The 10,677-nt window shown below is 43.1% G+C and overlaps 1 long non-coding RNA gene across 2 annotated transcripts; it reads left to right on the forward strand.

Moving 5' to 3' along the window:
- The first annotated feature begins 2,657 nt into the window (after positions 1 to 2,657).
- LOC308583121 lies at positions 2,658 to 10,424 on the forward strand. 2 transcript variants are annotated; one of them, XR_014006064.1, is made up of 3 exons: positions 2,658 to 2,824; positions 7,348 to 7,466; positions 10,331 to 10,424. It is a non-coding gene; the product is annotated as an uncharacterized lncRNA (long non-coding RNA). The 2 variants fall into 2 exon arrangements; XR_014006065.1 differs by lacking the exon at positions 10,331 to 10,424 and adding an exon at positions 8,236 to 8,375.
- Positions 10,425 to 10,677: the final 253 nt, after the last annotated feature.

Below are 10,677 nucleotides of genomic sequence, written 5' to 3' on the forward strand. Positions count from 1 at the left end.
GCACATTGGAACAGATGTGAACAGAACCTATATACCTTCAATTTATGACTTATTTTAGGTAGGTAGGCTGAAAAATAATTATTCCTTTTTTAAAACTTGGGGTGGGGGTGAGGAGCTAGGCTGGGTTCCTGTTCCCATCTTGCTAATAATATTGAATATATGCCCTAGTCAAACTGAAATTAAGACATATAGCAAGAAGAAATGGACCCTCATTCCCCCGCTGAGTAATATCCAAAGAGAAACCAGCAGCTTATAATAAAGTAAGAAAAAGAGAAGGTTATAGGTCCTCTCAAAAGTGTTATTTTGGGATAGCCACAATCCTGCTCAGTAAATTATCCACAGCTATGGATTATTTGCAGTTTGATGTTTCTTTTCTTCATTTAATTTTTAGTCTACGCGTTCCCAAGGGTCCAGGGCATGTGTTGTACGGCAGGGATGCTGCACCCATCACTCTTCTGCCATTGTAATGGTGCCTCAAGCGGTCCAGTTGTTTCCATGGAAAGAAGGGGTGGAACTTGGGCAAGGTTGAAAGCAGCTTTGGGGAAGGGGAAGCTGGGAACACTTCAGAGAGGACACTTGCTGCATGACTTAAAGGAAGTGATATAACCTATGAAGTTCCACCATAAAGTGGAAGAGGCCCAGAATATCAGGAGCAGGCTTGGAGATAGCTGCTTTGCTAAGTAGCTAGAGCAGAGCAAAGAAGAGACTCTAGGCAGGCTGAGAGACACTTCATTGGCCTTTAGTGCTTGTGGTCCAGTTACATACAAGGCAAAAAGAAGCTGCTGGTTGTTGTACATCTTTCTTACTCTGTGCCCCAAGCCAGGGGTAGTCAACAATGCGATGCTCACCAGATGTTGCTAGACTCCAACTCTCACCAGAAATCGTGTCTCATACTGAGGAAGCCTGAATGAAAATGTCACATATACCCGTTCCTTATCGATTAACCTATATTCTGTCAAACAGTAGGAAAATAACTCAGATAAAGCTCGTGTATATTAACTGACCCCTTCAGCCGAGAGCGGTAACTACGTTCAAAGACTAAATAAAGTTCAAGTGAAGAAATGACCCAGCTTTGCAATATATAAATGCTCTTTCCATATCCTAAACACTAAAGAACACCTGTGGGGAAACTACAACAAAGAGAACTAGACATAAGACCTTTGGGTGTTATTGTATGTAGCTGTGAAATCCATTGAGCCTCTGGGAACTACCCGTCATGTGTTCAGAGGGCTCCAGATTTCAGTAGCAACATCTTTCAGAACCAATGATGTGGAGTGCCCCCTGGCATGCGCTCACTTCTTTGCCCTTGCCAATATTTATATTGTAACTGCAAAGAGGAATGTGGAAATTACCTGGAAGAGAAGCTGCAGCTCTGAAGAGGCCAGGTGCAGGTGGGAGGGCCCCTGGTGGGTGTCGAGGCCATAATACTTCCAAACACCAGTTGCTGGAAACCACAGAAGGGGAGAGTGTTCTTGCACATGGGTCCTGCATCTGGTTGGCCACTGTGAGAACTAGGTGCTGAACTAGATGGGGCACTGGCCTGATCCAACAGCCTCTTCCTATGTACTGAAATATGAGGGAGTGATATTACTATCTGTTCTGCTGCTACAGTCAACCAGAGAACTCTGATCCATTTGGCAGCTGGTTCATAGGCTGGTACAATATGTTTCCTGAAATTCTACATTATCATTTTAAATATAACTTTGTGAAGAGAACAGAAACTGGAATGGGTAAATAATAAAATAAATTACGGTGCATATGCAAGGAATAAAGTAGCAGTGGAAGCAGAATTGCTAACAGTGGCTATAATTGATTTATGCTCCCGGTCATGCAGATATAATGAAATGTCTACATATTACAGTAATGTCACTCCCTTTAATAGTGAACTCGGCTGGTGAGTGCCGACAGGATTGTAGCCAAAATGGGGCCACTGAGACTCAAGAGGGAGTCATCAACATGCTTGAGGGAGCCTTGAGGTTTGCAGATACCAAAAAATTTCTTTAGGAAAATATAACTAAGGGGTCAACCTTCCCCCCAAACTGAGAACTGAGCCGTCTCAGTAAATACCAAATGTTGACTGTTGGTTAGAAAAGGAAGATGGAAAATGGGGGTATGTGGGGAGTAAAATGATTTGCTTGCGCTCCTGACAGCTTGTGGTATCCCAGAGGAAGGCACAGTTGGCTCGAAGGAGCATTCCCTCAAGATGGCGAGGATACACTGCAACACTTTGCTGCAGGTCCCACTTGTACTTGTTTAACTTTAAAAAATATGAGAATTCCTAATGGAATTAATGCATTTTTATTTATGCTTAGTCTAATTCTACACACATGTCTGCATGTAATCCTAGCTCACAGGGGTTTTTGGAAAGAGAAAAGTATGCACATCTTTTTACAAATTTAGCCCAGCAAATAGCTGCTAACAGGCAGATCACAGAACGTTGCTTTACAACATTTAGCTATTATGAAATTACTTGAGAACGGAGAGTAACAATGAAGGTTTTTGATTGGTCACTGGCTATGTCATGCACGCATCAACATTTCCTCATAAAAAACACAGGTATGACCTTTTTACCTTGAAGTTTCCATGTCATAATAGCTATGAGGCACTCCTGGTTAATAGATTTCTGAGGGATTATTGCACACTTTCTGAGGAGCTGAAGTCGCTTGGCTTTTGGCTCCTGCCTCATGCTGCACCTGAGATGTGTGATAATCTCTCAGAAATGTGCTGCTTGTCAAGTCTTATGGCTTAATTATAAACATTAACGAAAGTCGGCTACAGCTTAAGAGGCTTGCCCATCTGTTTCTGCACTTGATGGATGGTTGTGGTAAGTCAAGAAAGCCTATCCGGACACATGGTTTAGTTACCTAGCGTTGTTTTTACAAGTCCTATTGGTTTTATCTTTGCTATTTATTTATTGAAAAGCGTTTCTATAAACCATAACGTCATACGTGGCTCCTTGGTGAGTGTGGCTCCTTGTGGCGCCAGGCAGCTGCGGAGGGGGGCTTGCTTGCTCTGTTTTAGAAGCGGCTTGAAATGGAGCGAGCCACTTTGAAGGCGCACTCCCAGTGTCAATCAGCTGACTGGCAAAAGGGGCTTGCTCCATTTTCATGAATCAGTTTGCATTCAAAGCTCTGTTTTCAGAAGTGGTTCATGCAAACGAAGCAAGCCTCTTCAAAGGGGTGCCTTCAAAGTGGCCTGCTCTGTTTTAGAGCGTTTCCTAAAATGGTGCTCTGTTTTAGGAAGTGGTTTGAAACAGAGCCTTGAAAGCACGCTCCCGGTGCCGATCAGCTGATTTGCATTGGGAGCCCACCTTCAGAGGAGGCCACTGTAACAACCCATCAGCTGTTCAGCAGTCATAGCATCCTCAGGTGTCCATTACCTGGTGTCAGGGGAATAGCACATGGCTGGTCCCACTTACCTATCAAGTCGGACTGTGAAGAATGGGGTAAGTAATGATGCAGCTCATTGGCCAGACCCTGCATCCCTGCACAAAAGGAAAAGGGACTGAGAAGCAGGATGCGGAAAGGAATCTCAGACATCATATCTTATTTCCCCTACATGTTGTGATGTATCCTCACTGGAGCTGAACAAAACCTGTCTCCAAAAATTTCCCACACCATTTGTGGATGGTCAAATGCATGTACCAAGTGGGGGCAGGGGGAGAGAATTTGTCAAATATGGCAGGGAATCCAACAGTTTTTTTCTCAGAAGATTCTCTCCTGAGATATTTCATGTCACTTAATTTGCAATCAAACTCATACCTTTAGCTCATATTGGTGGGTGAAGGAAACCATGGACTAAGAGAGCAGTGGAAGGAGTAGGGGCTAAGCCTGTGGCTTTCTTTAACAAAACTGAAATCCTATTATACCATATCAAAACTCGATTTACAGTTGAGTACAAAATTCATAGATGGCAAAATTTGGAGGGGGGTTCTCTGAATATTGTCATGGAGAAGACTGAAATTTCCCCAACAGTTTAAGGTAAAGGTAAAGGGACCCCTGACCGTTAGGTCCAGTCACAGACGACTCTGGGGTTGTGGCGCTCTTCTCACTTTGTTGGCCGAGGGAGCCGGCGTGCAGCTTCCGGGTCATGTGGCTAGCATGACTAAGCCGCTTCTGGCAAACCAGAGCAGCACATGGAAATGCCATTTACCTTCCCGCCGGAGCGCTACCTACTACTTGCACTTGTACCTATCTACTTGCACTTTCACGTGCTTTCGAACTGCTAGGTGGGCAGGAGCAGGGACCGAGCAATGGGAGCTCACCCCGGCGCGGGGATTTGAACCACCGACCTTCTGATCGGCAAGCCCCTGAACGCATAATTCCTCAGCCCTAGCCCCCCTTCAACCAAACTGCCGTAAGGCCTTTATTATGCAATCTGGGGGGAGGGCACGGCTGCATTTGGGGTATTTGTATTCAGAAAAGCGAACAACAATTTCCTACCCTCCATAAAATTTCTTCTCTTTGCTATAAAGATCTGAGATTGAGTCCAAAATCTGAGAACTCTTTTGCTAAATATGGTGAATATTTGCTGGAGTGGGAAAGGACCACAGACCCTTCTCCCCGACCCTATCCCCACTTTCAGAACATGTTAAACTGTGAGTGCAGATGTTGCCGGACTCCAGCTCCCATCGCCCCTGGCTATAAGCCATGATGGCTATGCCTATGGTGATGGGAGTAGGAGTGCAACAGCATGTAGGAGACTACTAATTGGCCTGTGTTCAGGCCTTGAGCAAGTCACTTTCTTCCCTCATTGAACCTACTCACAGCCTTGATGAACTGCTGCTTAACTACCCTCAACACTGGCTGTAGGGGCTTCTGAGCATGCTCAGTTCTCAGGGGGCTTAAGTAAATAAGAGCCAACGGAATGAAACATAAGACATATTAAGCAACCTGTCTTCCCCACAATGGCCAGCCAGATGTGTATCGGAAGCCCACAAACAGGATATGAGGGCAAAAGACCTTTGCTATTTACTAATTACTCTTCTAGCTTGCCCTATGAAGCACTTAATCCGAAGAAAACCAGTGTAAACAAGCAAAATGCATCCAAGTGTGTTTCTGGGCTGGATTGTAAACAGAGATAAAACTGAATCTGCAAGCCTTTGTGCTCCTGCAAAAGAGGAATGTGGGTTATGAATGTTTGCAGAAGGAAATGAAGAGTGAACTTCATTTTAAATTATGAGACAGGATCCCACTTGGGGGGACAAGACGGGAACGTCCATTTGTTTTGTTCAGAGTGCAACAAAACAAATGGTTCTGTGTAAGAGTGGAGACCAAACTGAGCATCAGCGGGCAGGAAAGTCGCTGAAGAATAGTGATATCCAAGGTTTCATCTGTGCCACGTAGCAGATTTCATATTGCCAAAATAGAGAGGTATTCATTATTAAAGGAATGGTGTCATTCCTATAATCAAAATATGGGCCTCTCTTTTTCACTGCCTTCTTTTACGGGGTTTGCTGTGGGTATCTGACCTCACGGGCACACAAAGAATATTTCCCTTCTTTGATCTTTATCTTTGAACTTGAGCTATGAGTCATACTTGGAACGACTGGTATACTGCAGATTAAATGCCATAGCCCATTCCTCTCCACTATTTAAAAGTATCTGCTTGGGTGCTGGATATTATGTACTATGATTTATGATCCCTCCATCCCCCAATTGTGAGTGTGTATGAGATATCTGAACTTGATGTTTCCAAATTTTCTAATCAGATTCCCCCCCTGCAGTAAAAAAAAAAAAAGCATATGTATTTCACTGAATTCTCCTTGTTGATCATAACTTTAAATATTGTAATACTTGAAAATGTAAAGCAGGGTCTCCAGCAATCTCCATCTGAGGATTATCGACTGCTAACATGAGTGGAAGGAAGTCTTGTGTGAGGGAATTTCTGATGCCTTCTGATGCCCATTATGGGGGTCAAAATATCAACTGAACAAGTACTGTATTGGCCCAAATATAAGCCGCCCTCGAATATAAGCCGCACCTTTAAAATTGGAGGGGAGAAAAGAAAAAAGAAAAAATACCTGAATATAAGCCGCTCCATTCCTCACTGCTTCTGGCTGCAGTGCGGGGGGAGCCGCACTGTGTTGCTGGCGGCCATTCCCCTTCCTTGCTCTCTCCCTTCCCAGCCTTGGGGGAGAGGATGGGGGACTACGCTTGAGGCAGGCGCCCCTTTGCCGCACTCCTGGCGCTTTTTGCCTCACGCCACTGGCTGCATACCATAAGGTCATGAATATAAGCCACACTTTAAGTTTTCACGATCGGAATTTGGGGGGAAAGTGAGGCCTGTTCAGGCCAATATGGTATTCCTCAAACAGTGGCCCACGACTCACCAGTGAGCCTCAGTGCCCTGCCCGCTACAGTACCTGTGCCATAACCTTTCGATTGGGCCAGTGCCAACACCAGCGCCTCCATGCATGCTGACTAAAACTGCCCAGGAGACAGAGATTTTGTGGGAGTAGATGAGGAAAGGTCACAGGAGGCACTAAAGGTAATTGGAAAGTACGATAATCTTTATTGTCATTGTTCCATACAGAACAACGAAATTGAAAAGTGAGATAAAAAGCTAATGTTTATTGATAATAATTAATAATGCACATATAAATAACTGGGAATAGAAAGTGCAAAGATAAGAGGGGGGATCTGTCAGAGGAGTAAGAAGCGAATTTCAAAAGACCAGCAATGAGGGACTGCAGGGTCTGGTGGGAAGGCAGAATTAGCTGCAAGCTGAGCGTGAAAGGAGAATGGAATAAAAATACAGAGCTGTGAAAAAATTATTTGAGAGACATGGGGAAGGGGAAAATATATTTTATAAATGTATTCACCGCTAAAAGCTGAGCCACAATATCTCCAGAGCAAATGTCTTGACTTAGCTTGTGGGATGATGAGTGATGGAGCTCCTTGCCACAGGAGAAACACTGTGAGGAAGAATTTAGGAATTTCTGAAAATGGATTAGATATCAGCAGGTGACATCAGTAATTGCCAGCTGATTATACCAAACTTTGCCTCCATCCGCCACCTTTTCCATAACTGGTGCTGCCCCTGCACTGCCATTTTGTGACTGGTGAGCCTCCACACAATTTTCAGTCATCTCAAGTGAGTCCTGTGGGTACAAAGACTGAGAGGCCCTGAGCTGAAGAGTGAGGTGGTACCCAGAGGTTGCTGCTGGAGGATATACAAACACTTTCCAAGCAATACTTTGCCCTGCAGAATTCATGTGAGAATTATGTCAGCTTCTATCAGCATAACCTTTCCTTTCTTTTCATTCGCAAATGACAGACTGTTGGAAGAGTGGGGTGGAATGTAGGAAACCCAAGAGATAACTTCCCCTCTTCATTTTTTCCCCAGATTCCACTTCAGGAGTCTCTCGAGCCAGCATCTTTTTCAAGACTATGTCTGATTTTCTCTACATGCAGTTTATAAGAATGAGTAGCCACAGAAGGATAATTTTTATTCATCACCTCATGGTAAGATTTCCGTGCAAAACAAAAACAAAAACCCAAAACAAATATGCAAACTTGCAGTAATATGTCATCCTAACATATGATGTAAGAGGAATTCGTTACTATGGTTGTTCAGCTGCCTGAAAAAATATCGCACCCTTTCCAGAGATTTGGATAAATGCTCAATAGCCATTTGACGTTACCGCATGTAGCTGTGCTATTGTGGCAGGTGTGTGTGTGTGTGTGTGTGTGTGTGTGTGTGTGTGTGTTGCACTGGCTTATCTGGTCATGAAAAATACATCTCTCTCTCTCTCTCTCTCTCTCTCTCTCTCTCTCTCTCTCTCTCTCACACACACACACACACACACACACACACACACTGTAAATCATTAAAAATTGCATGCTTCTAAGATAGTCCTCTATTTTGAAATTCAGTTTTTGGCACCTCTTTGTTTTTATACCAGCTGTGGTGTTTCATCTCCAGAGGCACATGGATGACATCTGAACATCCAGCACTATTGTGCTTAGAGACTCCACAAACAACCCCACCAAATCCTGTATGATAAATTTCCCCCTGATTAGTTAAACAGATACTGCAATGCGCCAACAGAAGGAGGCGTTGTTGACACAGCATCTCCTGAGACTCTGGCTATGTTTTCTTTGAGTTCTTCAGCATTCAGCCCTTGGAGCAGCGAGAAGACTGGGTGGCGGGGGGAGGAATCAGTTCGCATTATTCATTCCCAGTGATTTCTTTCTTTCTTGATTTCTTCCTTTCTTTTGGTTTTCATTATAGTGCCAGATAAAATCCTGTCATGTGGAACTGAGGCCGAGAGCAGGCCTTTGAAGAGCAGAATATGAAAATATTGTTTGATCCAATCACAATATGCTTTTTAAGAGTCTAATCCATAAAGTCAGTTCTCTGTATTAAGGATGAAAGAAACAAACAGTGGCATGCAGTGTTTTGTGAGTGTGTGTTTTGAAAGGTATTTTTAGCTCTTGGTTTCTCCATCACCACCTCACCAAGGACACGGAAGAGTACCTAATTGGACCTAGTACCTGGTCATTGTGTGGAAGAGGAATGGTAAGATGGATAGGAAAAGAGGGAAAGGAGGAGGGCTGAAAGAGGAAAAAATGGGTGGCCCTGCAGAGCATGCAGCCTCTGAAAGGTCACCCCAACAGGGAATGCAGCCCTCAAAAGAAAAGAGGCTTCTCAGCCCTGTAGAGTTCCAGGCAGAGGTCCTTCCAAGGGCTGCTTAATTGCTCAACATCGCTCCTTTGAATTACTAAAAAATAAGTCCCACTGAGTCCAATGAGGCTTGCTCATCGAGTCTCAGGTAAGTATTATAAGACTACAGCCTGAGTCCTTAGAGGGAGACACTTGAAGGCTGCAGCCAAAGTTAAATTTCTGAAGTAATGACATCCAGGCCTACATGGTGATTTATTTGAAGGTACTAGTTAGGTCTTTGCACAGATTGGTAGATTGCGGTCACTTTAGTTTTCTTGTTGTTGTTGTACAAGCTACTAGATACTGTGACAACATACATGGGAACATCCTGGTTCTTGGTCAAAGCTGTTGGATCAGCTTTCCCAGCATAAAGGGATAATTGTGCGTCTCTCCTTCCTCTCTGTCCACACTGTATCTCCACAATACACATGACACACCCATTCTGACGGTGGTTTGATGAGCAGTTTCCAAAAGGAAACAAATGAAGCATGGGTGTAGTTAATCACTGTGGCTTTCTCATCTATGTATATGCAATACAGACCTTTTGGATCCATTTCCAACAGAGAATGGACATACGGCCGATTGACGGCAATTTACAAAGGGGTGTCGGTAAATGACATACTAAATTACCTTGTAGGGTAATGTTTTTTCCATGCTGTGTAGGAACTCTTTTTTTGTTTGTTTTGTTTGTTTCCTAGCTAGCTAACCAACCAACCAACCAACCAACCAACCAACCAACCAACCAACCAACCAGAACTAAACAGCTCAAAAGACACAGACCCCTGCCATGTCATTTAAAGTTTTGATTACCATGCAATAATAAATAAGAAACACAGTGTTTTATCCCTCCAGTTACTCGAATTAAAGAATGCAACAGCCCTGCTGCTACAAAGGCACACCTAGTTCGGCATTCTGTCATCACACTGGCTCACTAGATGCCCATGGGAAACTGACAGGCAGGATATAAGCACAATAGCAAATAAGTGCAATAGCCTCTGATATTGGTGGGCATATATAAGTCATCATTGCTAGGGGCCATTAATACGCTTATCCTCTGTGAATGGGCCAATAACTCCTTTAAAGTCATTCAAGTTGGTGACACTGCATACATCCCTATGCCTCAATTATCACTACAGAGAATTGCCTCTGCCTCGTGGCAGAGAATTCCACAGCTGTATTTTGTGCGACATCGGTGCCATTCATTAAAGTGAAATCTTTCTGGATGGGAAAGCACACAGCAACCAAAAAGGAACACCAGATCAGTGCATTAGTTACATGGTTGTTGTTTTTTTAAAATCATTTAGGCCCATATTGGATTTTTTTTTAAGTATGCCCTTGACTGTAAAGTTTGTATGTGACAATCCAGTATTTGAAAACACATACTTCACACAAGCACACTTCTCGGGGAGCCTGTTGAATGAGCATTTCCTGGCAAACGGAGGTTTTTAATTTAATTTAATTTAATTTTAAAACGTGCTGCCTTTCAGAGCCAAAAGCCTTGCTAAGACAGCTAACATAATATACAAAGCTATAAAACACAATTTCAATAAAATGCCATATATTGAAAACAATGGTTAGCAAAATCACAAGCAATTTCTAAAATAAATTAAACCAGGGAGTGGGAGACTTTCTTCAGTGTGCTAAGGGCTAGATTCTCTCATAGGTTCACCTGCCAGTGGGCCAGAGGCAAAAGCAACTGAGGTAACGCTTACCTTTTCTACAGAAGCCTACATTCTAGATACACAAAAAGATCTACCAGTATATGAGAATCCATATTTAAATCAATACTTAAATCACAAAATACTTCTATAGATATGTATATTATCACCATGTGTGTGTTTATAAAGGTATTTCATCCTGAAATATGCACCTGCTCACACATTTTTGTATATTTTTTGTTCAGAGAACTGTATCGCAAATTTCAGATAAGTGTGAAATCTAAAGGATAATTATGTTCTGATCTGTGTAGAAGTCCAATAGGTATGATTTAGGTGAGTTCTCTTAAAACTG

The sequence above is a fragment of the Podarcis bocagei genome (genome assembly GCF_964188305.1).
Source record: "Podarcis bocagei genome assembly, chromosome: 3".
Taxonomy (NCBI): domain Eukaryota; kingdom Metazoa; phylum Chordata; class Lepidosauria; order Squamata; family Lacertidae; genus Podarcis; species Podarcis bocagei.